The sequence below is a fragment of the Salmo salar genome, chromosome ssa25 (assembly GCF_905237065.1).
Source record: "Salmo salar chromosome ssa25, Ssal_v3.1, whole genome shotgun sequence".
Taxonomy (NCBI): Eukaryota; Metazoa; Chordata; class Actinopteri; order Salmoniformes; family Salmonidae; genus Salmo; species Salmo salar.
The window spans coordinates 38363024-38381722 of NC_059466.1; the positions used below are offsets into that span (position 1 = coordinate 38363024).

General features: G+C 41.4%; 1 long non-coding RNA gene across 2 annotated transcripts; it reads left to right on the forward strand.

Moving 5' to 3' along the window:
- Window positions 1–1030: 1030 nt before the first annotated feature.
- LOC123730485 (uncharacterized) lies at window positions 1031–16733 on the forward strand. Of its 2 annotated transcripts, none has more exons than XR_006761916.1 (2): window positions 1031–4685; window positions 15793–16733. It is a non-coding gene; the product is annotated as an uncharacterized lncRNA (long non-coding RNA). The 2 variants fall into 2 exon arrangements; XR_006761917.1 differs by lacking the exon at window positions 15793–16733 and adding an exon at window positions 7414–8814.
- The last annotated feature ends 1966 nt before the right edge of the window (window positions 16734–18699 follow it).

The following is an 18699-nucleotide window of genomic DNA, read 5'->3' on the forward strand; positions in this document are numbered from 1 at the left end:
CTAGCTGGTCAGTGCATGCTTGGAGTACAAGTCACTGGACAGGCTCACGTCACTGGACAGCTCTCAGCTGGGTTTCCCTTTGTAATCCGTGATAGTTTGCAAGCCATGCCACATCTGACGAGCGTCAGCACCAGTCTAGTAGGATTCGATCTTGGTCCTGTATTGACACTTTTCCTGTTTGATGGTTCATCAGAGGGCCATGGCTGCCACCCTGTCATGGCAAGTTGTGGGTGGCTGGGTAAGGGACCGGTAGGACAACCAGGTTTACAAACTGTACGATGGATGACTGGACGGAGGGAGGGATGGACAGACAGAGGTAGAGAAACCGAAACATCATGATCTTATATGCACACTAGGCCATGTCAGGGCGTCAAGCCAAACCTTGCTTTGTGTGTGTGTGCTGACATGTATTATGCATGTTTGCATGAGACACTGCAAGAGTATCGTGAACTCCCCTGTTGCCAACATCCATTTTCCCTTTGTGGTGCGATGTCGTCCTGTGTCTGTTTGAAGTGTGAAGGAGGCCATCCTCAGAGTCACTTGAGGAAAAAGCAACCCTCAAAACCAAGTACTCATCCAATGAGAAGCAGCTGAGTGTTACAGCCAGCCTGGCCATACACACAAGTCTTCTAACATGAAATCAAATTACATCAGAGGCTAAATCAGCCTCCCCAGCGTGGCCAACTGTGTGCTGGGTCGTCCCACTGTGCCTGAACTGCTCTTCTGCCACCACCACACTGTGGCTGTTGTTCCCTCTCACTCTCACTCTCACTCACGAACTCACTAACACCCATCAGGGCAAGGAGGCAGGGGAGAGTCCCCCCCCCCCATCCCTCCCCGTATGTTCCAAACGTCCGCTAATGAAGAGATGCATTATGATGTGATTTCATTTAGTGCCCCTGCGAGGGAAAAAATAAACCCTGTGGATAACAGAACAGTGTGAGTAGCATGGTTCATTTGTGAGGTGACATGTGACTCTTGTTTTCGTGAGTCATAAGGATCTCTCCCTCCTTAATGCAAGGCAGTGTGTGTGTGTGTGTGTGTGTGTGTGTGTGCGCACGCACTGTGTGCTCATGTGACAGTGACACAATGCAGAACAAACTGTGTAGTATTCCGGGGGATGGGTTGGGCTTGGGCAAGGCTACTGTGTACAGCTGGTAGTAAAGGGAGACCCATAGTCCTACTACTCACATTATCTCCTAGATGTATGTCATGAAGCTGAGAAGTAAACAGCATCTTCTTGTCCAACTAGTTGCTTTTAACCTTTAGCAATGGTGGTGAATTTGTTTCGCTCGCACACTCCCTCTTATTCTCTGGCTTGTCTCCTCTTCTTTTTCACTTTGTGAGAAACACATAATTTAACCGAAGTGTATTGATCCTGTAGATAGCTGGTAAGTTGTGTGCGTGTTTTGTCTTGTGTGTTAACTTAGGCTAGCATCAGAGTTTTCCCTCCAGGCCATGGGGGTGTTTTAGCTGGGTCATCCCTGACTCTCCACACGCCTGTTTAACAACATGGAGCTCCTCCTAACTGGCTTCCTGTCCAAACCAGTTTATCTGTAAACAAGCAATTTTTCCCCTTCCAGTCTCATTGTCCACACTGTACCAGCAGGCATGTACACAATGAATGCACGTCCTATCTCTCTCTCTCTCTCTCTCTCTGTGTGTGTGTGTGTCTCTCTCAAAGTGTACTGCCTTTCACTGAGACAGATTTTACTGAGAACTCAAACACTTGTTTGATAATCAGATGAAGTTTTGACATTTTTTATTTAACCTTTATTTAACTAGGCAAGTCAGTTAAGAACAAATTCTTATTTACATTGACGGCCTACTTGTAAAGCCCCCCCTAACCCAGACGACGCTGGGCCAATTGTGCGCCGCCCTACGGGACTCCCGATCACAGCTGTTTGTGATACAGCCCGGGATCGAACCCGGGTCTGTAGTGACGCCTCTAGCACTGCAAAGCAGTACCTTACACCGCCAGTTAGTTTGAACAGCTTTATGTATTTATTAAATGTATGTTTTCTGAATGTCATTTAGAAAGATTAAGATTGGGAAGACAATGGCAGAATACAAACTGTAAGTTTACTCATTTTGTTAGATTAAAGTTTTAAGAAACATGAGTTCCAATTTGTCTGTTGACATCCGAGCTGTTTGTCAAGAGTGCCTGTCTAAAAACAAATGTCTACCTCTCTGTCAAGGGTGGCAAAATTCTGGTAACTTTCCCTACATTCCCCTGTTTTCCAGAATTCCTGGTTGGAGGATTCCGGATTTCCTATTATAATTCCGGGAATCCTCAAACCAGGATTTCTAGAAAACTTGAGAATTTGGGGAAAGTTACCGGCATTTTGCAACCCTAAGTGTAGGTCTGTATTTGTACCCATCACCATGTTGAAAATCATGTTACACACCTGACCCTAGCTCCCTCTCCTTCCTGAATAGTAGATCAGGAGTGTCTTTTTCAAATGAGGCCTGGATGTTAAGCAGAGCAGATGCTGAGGGCCCTGGTGTATTGTAGACATAACAGGTGTGTGTTTTTTTAAATATATATTTTTTTATTATTTAACTAGGCAAGTCAGTTAAGTCGGTGCACACAGCGCAGGAGGTGATAACAGGATGAAATGGCTGTCGGTGCACACAGCGCAGGAGGTGACAGGCTGCTTATTGACAGGTTGTTCTGCCCAACCGTGTCCTGGCCTGGCCTGTCTGTACACGGCTGGGAATTTCGGTGTATAGCACAAACCAAACAGCCACCCTATGTATAGGCTATGCCTACAATTCAGCATAAAGTTATATAATAGGCATCTCACACATGATCTCTTAGAATCAGGCTATCATACAATGTAAGATAATTATTAATCTAAACAAATTTGGCATTGGCGGCTATAGGTAAATTGCAAGAGAATGGATCCAACAAAGTCGCTCAGTTAGTCTCGGCTGGGCTATTCAAGCCTGGTTAAAGACTAAACTCGCGTTATTGGCCTCGTGTCTGTTCAAATAGCCTATGTTCATTGAGAACTCCCTCTGTCTTTCATATGTCTGCGAGAAAGTATCTCCTACACTTCAAAGCAGTCTTACAAACTCTACAGCGGTGCAAGTTGCCATGGCTGGCAGAAATTAAGCGGGAGTGACGGAGAGAGGCGCCCGCCGACTCTCCTCCAAACCCAACCCCCACGTTGTGCCGCGCATCATCACCAGTGGGGTGAGCGAGCGCTGTGCTGCTGTTATGCTGGTGGGTAGAAAGTGCAGTTATTTCCCATTCCCTATATACACCTCTTTAAGTCTGTTGTCAATAACTTACATCTATGCGTGGCACAGACTATACCCCCCTCCCCAATAATTTAGTCTGGCAGTTGCAGTCTGATTAGTATTTTATTCAAAGGAAGGTTAGAAAAGAAGTCTGACATTCTTAGTAAAGTGTTGCCTACTTCAAATCAATTGCATAAGCAAAACAACATCTGGTCTGGATCGGTTGAAAGGTTTGAAAGTAGCTTGAGTCTACATCCCGGTGCGTGAGTAAGTAAAGAGGGTTATCACCAGTTCGCCTTGTCAGGGTGAATTTCGTAGGCTACCGTGCTCTTTTGCTGTTGACGTTCAACCAGGAAATAATCATTTTTAAAATCTGAATTCTTATCCTTCAACCACCTCATCTTTATTTGAGTAATACTTCGGAGTTTAAATGGAACATTGGTGTTTAGCCTAAGTGTGGAAATAGGACTATATAGGCTATTATACGTTTTTACGTTTTAATATGGGCTGTATACTTTTTTTTCAGGTCCTAAAGCGTTAACTCCCCCCTCCGTTGGCCATTGAAGAGAACGCTGCGTGGGCTGCTAGATCATTTGAGAGTGCATTTTCCTCCTCCAATCCGCTACACAGAGCACACTCCCCATATGCCCAATGGGGAGTAGGGGTGGCTCTAACGAATTTGAATGAAGAGGGTAGCTTTCGGCGCCATTTTCGAGTGAGCTGCGATTGCTTCAACAGCTGAGAGGAGCGGCTGCAGTGGGTAGGCAAGACGAGCTCTGGAGCTGTCGCAAGACACGGACATTATTTTCGGAGGCTCGAAAAATATATACAAAAATTATCCCGAAAAAGAACACCGATGGATAAAGAAAAGGGAAAGAAGGCCAAGACTACGTCGTATCAGGACTGGGGGAAACGTTAGATAGTTAGCCAGCTACTGTAACGTTAGCATTACTAGCGATAAGAAATTGGTGTCTGACTTGGCGTCTGTGTAGAAATGTAACGTTTATAAATGCATTTACGACAAATAAGTGGACCTCTCTAAAAAGAACCAAACAGTTTAGAAAAATATTTCAGGGTCGATTGAGTGGAGAATGACCGGCATAATTTAGATTTTTTTGCGTTTTAGTCATATTTTAGGACGTTCCGTTTGAGCGGGAGGTGGAAAAGCGGGAGGCAGTGGAGTGAAGAGCCAGTCGGCACCGCTGTCAACAACATGCACTGCGAGCTGAATCTTCATATCGTTGGCTTCCTCTTGAAAACGCTGCAAGGATTTTTCTGTAATGCTGAGGACACCTTTTCATGTTTTGATTTATTCCTTTTTTTTTCAAATGTATTTTTTTTTAGGAATTTAAAAGTCTTGTTTCACGTTTTTATCACGTTTCTAGCTAAGTTAACATTGGTGGATTCGCCTGATTGAAAACGTTATACAACGTTTTATGGTAAGTGTCCATTGATTGCTGTTTTAACTAACAAGAGAACGTTTGTTAGTCAACTAGCAAATCGACAATTCCAGCAGCTTGGCATACGATGTCTACAGTATTTGCTCAATGATTGTCATGTTTGTTTTTACCATCCCGATACAATTTGCCTTTATGAGTAACTAGCTGCGTCGTGTAACGTTTTAGGTAGTCTGATTTTGCCTGCCGGAACAGTTGCCACGTTTTGCTATCATTCTTTAGATTCATCGTGACTTATTAGCCTACTTTTTTTTTTTTTTTTTTGCATTGGACATAATATCAGCTGTAGTTATCGTGTTTTGCCTTTGATTGAGAGGGCGTGCTTCCTCAGTCAGGCGAGTGCCACATTGTAACGACTGTGATTACAACATAGTGTGCAATTTTTACCAAACTCTTGGCTACTGTATCCTGTACGTGAGCACACGATAATCAAATTGCACATTGTACGGCCAGTGTCAGGACTGCTTGATTGTGATACAATGTTTCAATATTGACTGACTGATACCAGGTAGTTAGAATATGAATTGCATTGAATAGTATGCTATAATGTAACGTTTGCTACCGAAGTGAGTCCTTTTCTGCAGTTTAAACTGCTAGTTCAAGAACTTGTGCGATTTATTCTGTGGATGAGGAGGCGGCTTGCTGGCACGAGTCAGATGCAGTAAAGTAGTCTCATACGAGTCATACTTGTTTTGCCCCGTCTTTCAAGACTACTGAAATCGTGGCGCTGTGTAGAACATGCATGTAGCTCTCTCGCTATATCTCAAAGTAGAAAAAAATGGTAGTCCTACTCAACATGGAAATATATTATTTTCCCACAATATATAGACTACACTCGTTTTTGTAATCCTGCCTCACCATTACCTTTAGCTACTACACTGCTCATACAGAATAACCCACTGTTCTTTTAGTCTTCTTTTTTTTTATCCTGACCTCCTTTCCAGCAAACAATTATATTTTTGCGTAACAATCATCTGAGAATTATTTTTTTTATCAACACACCACTTTGATACAGCTACGACTTTATCGTAGCGGTAAGAAGAACTTAAACAGTAGATTATGATAATTAACGTAGCAGGTTAGGAGAATTAGGTTAAGTTTAGGAAAAAGGTGAGGGTTAGTGAAAATGCTCTCCTAACCTGCTACAAAGAGTAACTTGTAGCGAAGTGACTACTCAGCACTTCCCCCTTAGTCGCCGCTGCAGTGGGGGTCAATTGTCCCGACTGTCAATTATCATAATTGATGTAAATGTTTCTTCTCCTGTCATGTGATGTCAAAATGGGGTTAACAAGAGTGAACATGGGCCATTTTCCACGTCAAGCGGTCCCAGGCGCTTTGCGCTGAGGCCAAAAAAGGCCCCTCTAGGTTTTTTTATTGTATTTATTTTGTGGGTGGTGTGTATTAATATAAAAAATACACAGCATTCTCAACAGTTGAGGCTTTACTAATGTAATTTATTTAAAGTTGAATATGACACACTTTTCCCATTCATTTGTCTCAATTATTTTTTTCCTGTCAGAAAAAATATATTGATTACTTAGGGTTGTGCTAAAGATTTTACAAAACTGAGTTAAGTCTAAACTGTACATGTCCTCTACAGTATAACCAAAGATGTACTCGCTGCTGTTGAATCCAGGGAGTATATTACTGATACAGCCTTATGTACAGCGAAATATCAGTTATACTTGAAGCTAAGACAATATGTATTGTTGCTACCATTGTTGCACAACAAAGACAATATTGCATTCTGTATCAATTAGGCCACCCATATAGATAGTTAGTCAGTTAAAGCATATAGGAGTTTCTTTTTTAAACCCAGAGCTTAGACGGGAGTAGTTCTGATGGCATTTTGTTCCTGTGACCTCTGCTGAACTCGGCATGAGGGAAAATCCCTCTGAAAACCACATTGTGGAGGTGGTGATGCATGAGGCTTTAAAAAAAATTAAGGCAAAACTTCATATGATCAAGATTTCACATTGACACATTTTCATTTAGAATGACATTCTAAATGAAAATGTGTCAATTTGAGGAGAAGTGTTAGGTTTGTGTGAGTGTTTGGACAATGTCATGCACCATGTGAAATGTACTTTACTGTTTTTTAGTAATAGCAAGTGACACCCGTGATTATTGGTATGTTTGTGTTTACTTAGACACCAATCTGCACTTGCCAGTTTAAGAAACCCTCCAATGCAATATAAGTCAGTGTAGTTGTGAGCAAGACATGCAGCACGTATAATGCTCACATCTACAGTAGTTTTGTATCATACATTTCCTCAAGTGATCCTAATGTTTGCACAGCAACATTTGCAGGAAGTAGATTGAAATTAGCATAGGCTAAATTATGTTGCAGATAAATGTAATGAATATTCTTGGATGTGTGAAATATTAGTGCTAGCTCTCATTGTAAAAAATAAAAAAAAGAATAGATCTGCTTTATTATTAGTCAGTTGAGTAGGCTGGTAGTGAAACACGGAGTGTTTGTGCAGTTCTAGAACATTAGTATGACATTCTGTGACTCATCATTCTGTGTTCTGAGGCCCCGCTGGCAAAATGGGCTCCCACCCCCATTTCCTGGTGGAGTTGTGCCTCCTCTCTGCTCACACGTGTGGTAGCTGGTCTATAGAGAACCACCCCATGCAGCACAAACTGTAGTATTGAAATTCACCATGATGCGAGCAGGTTTTTACAGGTTTTGTTGGTTGTTTTCCAGGGCTCTGTCATGGTGTGCTTCCACAACTGCAGTATCACAGGCAGGCCAGAGAGGCTATCATGGTGCCTCCCTCATAAAACAGGATACTACTTAACACGTCCTGATCATTTTTACTTTTTAACCAGTTCAGAGCAGAATCCATGTTTTGTTTTTATTATTTTGGGAGTGTGACTGGTATGTAAAGTGTATGCCTACTGTTGATGTCAGATAAGTGCTTATCATTGGAAGCATGTTTTTATTTAACTAGGCTAGTCAGTTAAGAACAAATTCTTATTTACAATGACGGCCTACCAAAAGGCCTCCTGCAAGGACGGGGTCTGGGATTAAAAATATAGGACGAAACACACATCACGACGAGACACCAATACATACATAAAGAAAGATGCCGATAGGTATGCTATGTACACACTGGCTCACACACATTAAGTTGCTTGTGTCATGCATGCATCACCTCCTACTTAAAACAATGTCTCAGGTTGGTGTGCTGAGCAATTGTATTGAAGTCCTAATATTTTTATACTGGTGAAGTGATAATGCCATTTGTATATCATTGAGGGTTTTGTAAAGCTTTGCACAAGTTAGTGCAGTTCATATTTTGTGTGTGTACTGAACAAAAATATAAATGCAACAACTTCAAAGATTTTACTAAGTTACAGGCTGTGCCTGGGAGGGCATAGGCCCAGCCGATCAGAATGAGTTTTTCCCCACAAAAGGGGTTTATTACAGACAGAAATACTCCTCAGTTTCATCAGGTGCCTGGTGTCAGACGATCCCACAGGTGAAGAAGCCGGATGTGGAGATCCTGGGCTGGCGCGGTTACACCTTGTCTGCGGTTGTGAGGCCAGTCGGAAGTAATAACAAATTCTCTCAAACAACATTGGAGGTGGCTTATGGTAGAGAAATTAACATTCAATTTTCTGGCAACAGTTCTGGTGGACATTCCTGCAGTCAGCATGCCAATTGTACGCTCCCTCAACTTGAGACATCTGTGACATTTTTGTTTGGCAAAACGGCACATTTTAGTGGCCTTTTATTGTCCCCTGCACAAGGTGCACCTGTGTAATGATCATGCTGTTTAATCAGCTTCTTGATATGCCACACCTATCAGGTGGATGGATTATCTTGGCAAAGGAGAAATGCTCACTAACAGGGATGTAAACAAATTTGTTCACTTTACATGTTGCCTTTTTTATATTTTTGGTCAGTGTATATATTCTACTAAAAAAAGGTTTATCACAGTAACTACAGCTCAGTCTGTGGACAACGTGTTGCGGTCACTATAGCTGACATTCTATGGCTTTGCTGTGCAAAATGTGGTGGGATGGTTTTACTAGATGTGTAAATGTGGTATTTAAGGTATTAATGTAGCCTTTTATTAAAATAAATCACTCATTACATTAACTAATGCTGTCTGGTTAATACTCCACACTAAGTTTGACTTCCGATCCTATTGAAACGCATTGTGTATTTTACCATTCACTTCAGGCTCGACTTTAGGGAAGAAACTGATAGACATCGCTGCCTCAGTTTCTTAAAAATACTCATACTTCCCAAAATATTATGTAGTAAAATTGGAAAATAGTGTTGTACCTTTCTAGCTTTAGCCTTCCAGTTAGTATTTTTCACCGTGTGTAAGGGAGCGAGCAAGCAACCAACCTCTGTTTGTTTTTTACACTGGTTGTAGTCAGTGGCACAAGCGGTCCTTGAGTTTTAACTGTGGAATTTAAAAAAAGATATAATTTTGTTTGTATGGGTTGCACTCCATAACTGTAAGCTGACTGGGAATAACTCAAAGGAGCAGCACTCATATATTTTATTTGATGGGTACTATCCTGTCAGTCAACCGTGTAGGGGAGATGTGAGAATATAACCATGGTGACCTCTTCTCTCTCTATCCCTCTGGGTTTGGGGATGTCGCCAGATGTCGTGCCTCCTCCGGCCCCCAGCATCACGACGCGTCATGGCCCTCTTGGTACATCACAAACAGGAACAGTGGATTAATAAATATGAAATGTTTTTTTTTTTTGTTTCAACGTGTCTATATTTTAGGGTCCTTGTGCAAAACCCAGCTTTTGGGATGGGGAGGGACTGACAAAGGACTCACATGAGTGGAAAAGCATTTCAGACAAGCTCAACTCTTAAGTTAGGGAAAGTTTAGACACTGGTCAGGAGTGAGAGTTTTTGCCCAAGTGTGTTGATAGGGTGCAGTGTGTGTGGTTGGGGGGGGGGTCGCTTGTAAATCCATACACCTTCGTTCTCTCTCACTCACTCACTCACACACAACCTGAACTTGGATCGTAATCTCCCTCACTGCTGGTTCTCTGGACTGCTCCTCACATGGTGAGATGACTCGTGTTGATTACTAGTGTGACAGGCGTTGGTTTGTTATCAGTGTTTTTAGTGCCAGGTGAGGTTTGTGATGACGCAGCAGTACGTAGGGTAGTCAGATACTAGTAGTTTTCTCTTTGGGTCTGGTGCCGAGGTGTCTGTCTGGGCGCAGCTCTGAAACGGCTGGCGTCTCACTGCTTCTGCTTTGTCTACTTCCTGTTGATTGCTTTCTGGCCCTGTAGTGGCTACTGAGGGGAGGTGAAGGCGGCAGCAGCAGCTCTATTGAAGCGGTGAGTTGACGAGAGAAAGCCCTAGAGCCAGAAGTGAGCAGTGTTTTGGAAGTCAGCTAAGTTTGGTGTACATTCGTGTGTTTTTGGTTTTCTGTATGCGCAGGTGTATGAACGTAGGATTTTTACACTAGTAGACAGATGTTTGCTATGCGAGGCTGGATGTGTGTGTGTGTGTGTGTGTGGCATGCTTTTCCTCCATATACACGCAGATACTGGTCATGGGAATTTGTTGTATGGGAAGCCCTCTCTCTAACCTTGACTGGACGTCTCCCCCAGTTCACAACATGCATCTGGACTGGTGTAGGGTTGTGATAAGGCTGGTAGTCTGTTTTCAATTAGCGTTCATCTTCGCATACAACTTGCATAGATATGATCACAATTACAAGATTTACATGATTGGCTTTATATTATTTTACACTGCTCCTGTATTATCCAATGGCCATGCTTCCTCTCCTGCATTATCCAATGGCCATGCTTCCTCTCCTGCATTATCCAATGGCCATGCTTCCTCTCCTGCATTATCCAATGGCCATGCTTCCTCTCCTGCATTATCCAATGGCCATGCTTCCTCTCCTGCATTATCCAATGGCCATGCTTCCTCTCCTGCATTATCCAATGGCCATGCTTCCTCTCCTGCATTATCCAATGGCCATGCTTCCAGGTGTTTTTACTCCCTTTTTTGTATCCTCAGACATCAACACTTTCATTGTGTGTTGTGTTATTTTTCAGTTGATATTTCACTTTTTTAAATGTATATTTTCATGTGGTGCTGTATTAGGGTTGGGTGTCCCAGTAGATCTAGGCCTAGTGTTTGGAGCGTTACAAGGGCCCTACCTGACAGTGAATAGGGAGATTGCACACTAGGCTGAGAGTGGTAGCCACTAAGCTGATTGTGGTGCAAACCTGTGGAGAGAAGAGGTCACTTCACACATCCCCTTTTAGTGAAGTCTCCAGAAATGAAGAAACTGTGAGTTTGTTTAGGCTATGGTGTGTGAGACTGTGTAGTCTATGGTGTGTATCTCTGACATCGGTGTTGTGTAGGGCAGGACTATACCAGTATCAATGTTTTCCTTGGCAAAAATAAAAACACAAAGCAGACCAAATGTTTGTCTTTTTAAAAACCTGCTGTATGTAAATATTGTGTGGTATAGCTTGGAAAACAAACGGGACTCTGGATCACATGTTTGTTTCCAACATTTGGGCTGTTTTCCTAAAGTTAAATCCGCTTTGTGTTTTTGTCTCCTTGCCACAAAACTAACGAGTATCGCGATACTTCTATTGTCCTAGTGTTGTGCAGAGGGAACCCCAGTCAGTCACTCTGCCCTGCTGTCTCTGCTTGCCTGGGGAACTACTGGACATGTGTTGGACAAGTGGGAATGGGGCTACTTTCGTTGTTGCAGGATTAACGCCCACAACTGCATGACTGGTGTTTCTACGGCAGGGAAGGGGTACTATTTTTAGATAACAGGCCTGGTGTAAATTACAATAAACTGAACCACCACCCCTGCCTCTACACACCCCTGTCCAAAAAAGTTACCTACGGCTAGTTACTCACCGCTCCCGTCTTTTAGGGAGAAATTAACTCTAAAATACATGGATTTGAAACCAAGTGTGGAATGTTCCAGCCTCAATACCCATTGTAGATGAATGCTGAGAATTGTGATTTTTGGTTGAACATGACTCGATTTTTGTAGCTGGCTTATTTTAATAGTGATTTATAAACTGTATAATTTCTCTGTTCAAGAAGTCATGGTAAGGATTTCAGGAAAATTGCAGTCACATGACACGCGTGCTGCTCTGGTAAAGCTGTTAGATGAACCACTAATGACACGCGTGCTGCTCTGATAAAGCTGTTAGATGAACCACTAATGACACGCGTGCTGCTCTGGTAAAGCTGTTAGATGAACCACTAATGACACGCGTGTTGCTCTGGTAAAGCTGTTAGATGAACCACTAATGACACGCGTGCTGCTCTGGTAAAGCTGTTAGATGAACCACTAATGACACGCGTGTTGCTCTGGTAAAGCTGTTAGATGAACCACTAATGACACGCGTGCTGCTCTGGTAAAGCTGTTAGATGAACCACTAATGACATGGGTGTTGCTCTGGTAAAGCTGTTAGATGAACCACTAATGACACGCGTGCTGCTCTGGTAAAGCTGTTAGATGAACCACTTACACAAACTCCTCACATCCTTTGACACAACTCATAAGTAAATTCTACACTCACCATGACCACATTGAGTATTTTGACATAGGCCTTTTATAACATTTTTGAAAGGTGATTAAAGTTTGAAAAGTCAAACAATATTAGATAATGGACAAGAACATCTCTCTGTACACAAGTATCCAGATGTCCTTTCAACTTCAGTCTAGTTACACCAGGTCTCATCTGGGTACTTGTGTACGGAGAGATGTTCCAAAATAAAGCCCTAGTGAAATTGCCCTATTATTAGTTATGCAGATTTATTTATTGAGCCATTTTAGTTGTATGACAATGTCTGCCGTTCATACTTAGTCCTTTCCCAGAATATAATGTCAGGCTTCTATAATTTATGTAGTCATTTTACATAATTTGTTTTGCCTAAACTATGAATTATCATGGCTGTTTTATACTAGCATTGTGCATAACATTCTCATAACCTAGCTAAAAATGCTAAAGGCAAATTTAAATCCAGACTTTGGTTGAAGGTAAAGTTTTATCATGTGAATGACTGAATCATCCTCCCATAGAATCACAATCAATCAACATATTTGTTCATAATGTTTTTGTCTAGGTCATTACATTTACCATTTAGCCTACATCACACTAATAGATATATCTCTCACTCACACACACACACACACACACACACACAGCAGAACAAGATTTTGTGTTGAATTGGAGGCCCCCAGTGGAAAGGGGTCACTTGACCTTTGCCCCCAGGGTCAGGTGACTCTGATTGAGAGTGTGAGTGCTGTAGGAATGGGTTCAAGGTCTGAGGAGTAGAGGCAACATGTCCAGACATGCTCCATTCATAGGGAGACAGCAGGGAAAGGTTAAAGCCATAATGGTGTGTGTGTGTGTGTGTGTGTGTGTAGATATTGGGTTGTAGTGATTAATTAGGTTGTAGTGACACCTGGTCAGAACTGACTGCAGTTAAGACTCCTCTTGACCCACCGGCGACTGTCGGACCTCATCCACTCCTCTGGTTCATGGGAGTTAATTTATGATTGTCATATAGGTGGGAGAGCGGGGGAATGCCTGAAGGAGTGGCACTGGAGTGTGTGTGTGTGGAGAGTTTTCTTTTAGATAAATTCAGGTCAGATTTATTTTTCAATAACTGGGAGTGCAATTTTATTGAATTTGAATAATACCTATTTTACATCATTCACATGTCTGACTTGAAATGTAATCAACTGAAGTCTGTACACTGTAGTTGCTGGTATGGAAACTGTAGGTTATGGTGACACACTATTTATTTCTTTATTACAATGTGCATGACTGAGTCTGAAGCATTAATAATATTCAGGCAATAATGAACAGTTCTGTCGTGTGTGTGTGTGTGTGTGTGTGTGTGTGTGAGAGAGAGATTGTATTTATATAGTGACCAGAATACATCCTCTACCTCAGACCTTAAATGTAGAAAATCAATGGAATTTCATTTTTTGGGATGTTATTTTTCATATTTTCAGCTTCATGAAATATAGGCTTGTTGCAGTTGAGCCCCAATCCTAAAACCTCCTTTGAGAAGGGGACAAATTTAAGTGACCTCATATCTTGAAGTAATTTGTGGTTTGCTGTGCTGCACATTTAGTTGTCGGTGGCTATTTGACTCATTCTCTGAGAGATTGAGTGGTGACATTGCATCTGTTGCTGTATTCAGTATGAAGGAAACTGGGTTTCATTTTACTGTCTATGAATCCAAGTAGAAATCCATCTAAATGGACTGGTCATCTTTTTGTATGCATTTGATTGTTTTTGTACCTGTAACGCCCTTCTAAAAAATGACAAATAAATAAATAGTTTGTCACAACAAACAGAGATCCATCAGTCATTAGTGTTCTAGCATGTCTTTTGACCCACCTTGTCCAAATGAATATTGGGAGAGAGGTGTGTCTCTGTCCTGGTTAACTTCATGGGGAGCCTCTGTTCTATGGACACAATGGAGCAGCTTTTGTATATCGTTCTTAACATCCTGTACCAACGTGAAAACTATAAGATCTGAAATGGATAAGTTATTAAATATATTTCCAGTATTTCATATAGTTTTGTGTGTAAGAGGGAGAGTGTAAGGGGACCATAGGGTGCAATTATCTTAAATTCAGACTTGCATTCAGTATCAGCAGGTGTACTTTAATATTTTTTGCTGAAATGTCTTTTATGTTATGTCTTCTCATTAGTTGGTATAACTTGAGTGAATCTAATCTTGTTTGAAAATACTAGGCTAAATGTGTTGCTATGGTTTGAATGTTGTGTGTGTGTGTGTGTGTGTGTGTGTGTGTGTGTCACTTCTCTGCTCCTACCCTGTAATACCGAGGCCCATCTCCCGACAGAGCACGGTGTTAACTCTGGGTTATTTCCTTATATACACCCACAGTCGTGTCCAAGATGGCAGATGACGTCATTGTTTGTTAATCAGTATAAACACCTGTAGGGAATAGAAAAAACACCCATTCTCTGCTCTACAATGTCTGATGTATTTCTGAAAAGGTTTATTTTAATCTCTGACAACATCCAGTTGTCATTCAAGGTGGTGGTATTGCATGTCCTTTTGGATTCCTCTGTTTTACAGATTTATGGCTTTTTTATTTTTTTTAAATGTACATGCACCCTTTCTAATAAGTTACACCAATATTTTTTGAAAATGCTATCTCTGTCTTGCAGACTTACCTTTTTTTTTATCTGTTGGTGATGTTGGGCAGTTGTTGAATTGTGCATTAGTGGTATTGGAGTGGTTATCGGACTTGATCAAATCAGCAGAAGCAAGTGATATTTGGAAACTAGGGTAAACATAGTGATGCAAGTTAATACCACACCATAACGCTTGTCACTTTAAACCCTGTTTGTTTATGTTGCTGACCTGCCTTTCAATAGCTTCCCTTTTGACCAGATGACAGTGTGAATAAAACATCCTTCAATGTCCGTCAACCACGGTTTTCTTTTCAGTAGACTAAATGTTACTTAGCAGCGTTAGGGGCTATTCATTTTCCATAAGTGTCAAGTAACTTGGACATTAACATTGAGATTTGGTATTTATGTCCCTTTGTCATGCTATGGTTGTTGTCTAATAGTAGTACCTCTTCTGACTTTAGGGGATGGAGTGAGTAATATTGCATTCTGAGATCATTCATTCTTGAACTGAGCTCTGTCAAAATTAGCATTATTTTCAAAATGTATTGCAATTATCAGATTTGTTTTGAGTAATTTAAGATACTAACATGTCTGAGGTTTCATATTGGTCAGTTCATTTTGGGAACCAAAAAGACTATGAAGATGAATGCGTTTCACTCTAACCCAAGTCTTGGGGCCAGGTTTATAGACGTTGCACCATAGTTTAGCTTAGTAAAAAAAACTGGCCCTGGTGTTTCCCTTATTGGAAGTGATTTGAAACCGCATCTCCCCTTCAATTTAGCTGATCCGGACTCAATCTGTCATAATAAATACATCTATATAGATCAATCACACACACAAACGTGACAGTTATAGAAGAGAAGAAAAGTGTTTTTCCTTTATTTAGCTAATTACCTGACTATTTACCCCATCCTCCCTGTGTTTTCAGATGGTTGGAGAGTCATGGAGTTCCCTTCAGCCACCGAGAGACGACCTGGATGCGTGTGTGTATGAGTGAAAGAAAGGGGAGGTGTATGTATGTGTGTGTGTGTGTGTGTATATATATATATGTATGTATGTATGTATGTATGTATGTATGTATGTGTGTATGTGAGAGAGGGGAGTTGTGTGTGTGAGAAAGGGGATGTGAGAGAGAAAGGGGATGTGTGTGTGTGAGAGAGAAAGGGGATGTGCGAGAGAGAGCAAGGAGGGGAGAGAGTGAGTCAGGATGAGTGTATGCAGGAGAGGGAGCTGGAGTCTGCGAGGATGTGTGAATGAGATGGAGCTGGTTGTGCTGTAGCAGCACAGAATGGTTTGTGGGTTCCACAGAGATGCAGGCCATACTGTGCTGCAGCAATAAGGCCTGGACAGACGGGCATCTGTGGAACCATCCAGAAGAGCGCGTGTGTGTGTGTGGGATCCACCTGCCTCGTCACTGGCTGCCTTGCTGTAGCAGCACGTAAATATTGGAGTTAAAACTACTGCTGAAGCCTCCAGTATTGCTCGTGCTGCTGAAGCAAAGCTGACCGCTCGCCACGAGTCTGTCTGCATGCATCCCTCACGCGCAGCACGGGAGAACGATGCGCAGGAGGAGGGGAGACACCGAGAGGGACGCAGTGTGTCATCTTTATGACAGGTACAGACATGAGGTTTTAAGTTGCTTTTGTCAATTTTATTTCCATTCTAATTCATTTTACAGCTAGGACTATGTTGTATTTTATAGGTCATTGTTTTGGAACATGTTCATGCATTTCTATATCCATTTTAACTATCTTTGCACATTAAATTACTTGTTTGCATGATTTAGTTGGCCCATAATGCTTTACTTTTTTATGTAAACTCACATGTGCTGCATTTTCTAATAAACGTTTTGAAAGGGTGCACCTTTTATTTTATTCTCATGTTTCAGTCCTTGTAAGGTACCATACAACTAGGCTACCATCCCTCTGAGCGCAGATGGCAGTCCAATGTCTACTTTTGATTGACATTTGGATGAGCTGTCAACTAATGTAAATGCAATGTGAAATCAACTAAATTAACCATGTCATTGGATTTAGGTTAAAAAAAATGAGGCGCAAAAAAATAAATTCTCTTAACTTGAATCTTTTTGCTAATCCAATTCATTTTTTTTGGTGAGGGAGGTAGGTTGAAATGTGGAAACAATGTTGATTCAACCATTTTTTTCCCCAGTGGGCAGGCTGTTTGTCGTTTCACGCCAAACAAACTCATGGGGTTATGTCTATCTTCAGAGAAAATCCAACTATTGAAATGATACAGATAAGTTTCTCAATCGACCATATATTTGATCTCTATAAAGTGTATAACTTGCACCAGCTCTTGTGAAAATGTTCCACATTAGACCTATACCCTTATACTGCTGACTTAAGTTCACAAATCATCGGAGTATTATTTTATGCGAGATAGGTTCCAATCACAAAGGCCTATCACCTGTGTAGGCCTAAAGCCAGCCACACTGTTTAATTTGCATCAGTTCAATTTGAATGTTTAGCATATGTGGGCCTATTCAGAGGGTTAATTGGCTTTTCAGATTTTAAAAAAAATATTCCAAACACTGATAATGTCAAGATATGTTTTAATATTTATAGTAATTTAACCCTCATTCCGAGGCTTTTGGGGGTGGTTGTCTTTTCCTTTTTTTAGCCAGAGAAAATGACCTTAGTCAAATGGCTAGATAACTGAATCGAATTTGGCCATTGGCCTATATATTTTAGCAAGCTATAGGCTGAAGACTTATAATCTTGTGTACAATTAGCCTAATATTTCTAGCATCTGTCATCATTTTGCCAAACACTCGTGAATGTTACCTGCGAACTTGTCACACAGCGAGTTTCACACCTTTCTACAGCGGTAAGGTCACCGGGTCGGCCTATTTCCTATTGGGACTACCTGAAAAATCTGGGTGGGGCTCATGGGCAAACAGGAAGACTTTACCGTAGCGTAGCAGTCGCATATAGGCCTATCATTAGCATAACTTTGATATAGGCCTAAAAAAGCTCAGTAATATTTTTGAGCCCATACGAGTTACTGCAAGGCCATGCATGATCACACTCACCAAATGTAATCTGCAGAGAGGCTATAACACTTGATGTATACTTTTCTGTCAATTGTTATTTACATTGGATGCTTGATCAGCCTATTCTAAGCAGACATTTCACCTTTCAGGGAACTTGGCCTAGCCTATTTGAAATGTCCCAAATATGTTTAAAAGCGGATAGTCTACATATTGGTTGTGCCCGCTAACATAGACAAAGGATTTTAATAGTCAGATTTCATAGAGGAATTTATCACGCATGCCCTAAACCCAGTCGCCTGTTATCAAGATGTGCCCAACTACCATCCGTAGTCTAAAATCAGAGGATGAGATTTTTAGTCGAATGTCTTAACCAAACAACACCATCCCTATATTCTAGTGTGTATTGTACTATTGTGAAACTTCAGTAAATACATTTTCTGATCTCTGGCTTGATTTGGAGCCACATTTTGTGACAAGCAAATGACGCAGAGCGATGCAATGCCATTTGAAGGGGAAAGGGCTTATTAAACTGCCATGGATAGATAAACCGAAAGTCATGGTTTTAGCAGTGCATGGGTTATGCTTGCATATCTTATTTTTAGGCTAATTGTAACTTTCTTTTACTATAAGAAAATAAAGCAAGGTGTTCCATTTTGTCTCAGGCAAATAGGGCTACGCACGTCACACATTGCGCTCTACCATCCCGAAAGTATGCACACGCAGCCCACGAGTTATGCTATATTTTAAATGCTACATACGAAGAAGAAAAAAAATCTATTCAATGCTGAAATAAGACGATTGTTAAATTACTTCCGCAAACTT